Source organism: Mandrillus leucophaeus, unplaced genomic scaffold, assembly GCF_000951045.1.
Source record: "Mandrillus leucophaeus isolate KB7577 unplaced genomic scaffold, Mleu.le_1.0 Scaffold1250, whole genome shotgun sequence".
NCBI classification, from domain to species: Eukaryota; Metazoa; Chordata; class Mammalia; order Primates; family Cercopithecidae; genus Mandrillus; species Mandrillus leucophaeus.
The window spans coordinates 96,943-98,330 of NW_012100877.1; positions in this window are offsets into that span (position 1 = coordinate 96,943).

The window sequence follows — 1,388 nt, forward strand, 5'->3', positions numbered from 1 at the left end:
CTTGCAGTGAGCCAAGATCGTACCACTGCACTCCAGCCTGGGCGACAGAGTGAGACTCTTTCTCAAAAAAGAAAAAAAGAAAAATCTGAGACTGAAAAAAAAAACAAAAGCACAAATAAGCCGTGCTCGGGATGAGAAAAGAAGACACACACTGTCTTTTGCAGGGACATGGATGAAGCTGGAAGCTGTTAATCCTCCGCAAATTAATGCAGAAACAGAAAACGAAACTGCCTCTTTTCACTTAAAAGTGGGAGCTGAATGATGAGAACACATGGACACATGGTGGGGAAACAATACACACTGGGGCTTGTCATGGGGGGTGGGCGGAGGGAAAGCATCAGGAAGAATAGCTAATGGATGCTGGGCTAAATACCTAGGGTGGTGGGTTGGTCTGTGCAGCAAATCACTGTGGCACACGTTTATGTGAAAAACCTGCACACAAACCTGCACATAAACCCCGGAACTTAAAAGTTGAAGAAAATCAAAGCAAAATATAGTTTCCTTTAATTCTTTGAATATGTTTAAAGCAGGTCATACAGTTTTTTTCTAGTATATGCAGTGTCTGGACTTCCTCAGGGACAGTGTCTATTGGTTGCATTTGTTGTTGTGTAGCAGCCAGTGATGGGGAGCCGAGAACACCCCCAGGTTCAGTGATTCTCTAGGAGGACGCGCCGGACTTAGTGTGTAGTCATACACATTGCTATGATTTATCACAGCAAAAGTATAGTAAGCAAAATAACGGGAAAAGGTATATGTGGCAAAGTCCACCTGAAGCTAAGCACAAGCTATCAAGAATCCTGCCCAAGCAAATCACACAGGCACACAACATTTTTCCAACAATGACTGACAGTATGAAGTACTGTCTGCCAGAGAAGCTCATAGAGACGTGAGTGTCCAGGGTTTTGAGTGGGGATTGGTGATTTGGTGTCCTCTTTAAAATCTGTTTGGCATAAACTGTAGTGTGTTTGTTTGTTTATTTTAGACGGAGTCTTGGTTTGTCGCCCAGGTTGGAGTGCAGTGGCATGATCTCTGCTCAATGCAACCTCCACCTCCTTGTATCAAGCAATTCTCCTGCCTCAGCCTCCCAAGTAGCTGGGATTACAGTTATGCGCCACCATGCCCAGCTAATTTTCGTATTTTTAATAGAGACGGAGTTTCGCCATGTAGGCCAGGCTGGTCTCAAACTCCTGACCTCAGGTGACCCACCCAACTCGGCCTTCCAAAGTGCTGGGATTACAGGTGTGAGCCACTGCACCTGGCCTCCAGTGTTTCATAAAAGCAGTTTAGGCACACTGAGCCCTTCTTCTCAGAGCATGGTGCACCTGTGCATTTTCTAGATACCCAGAAATGTGTCAGAGCATTTCAAACCCCTATGGGCATCTCATTTC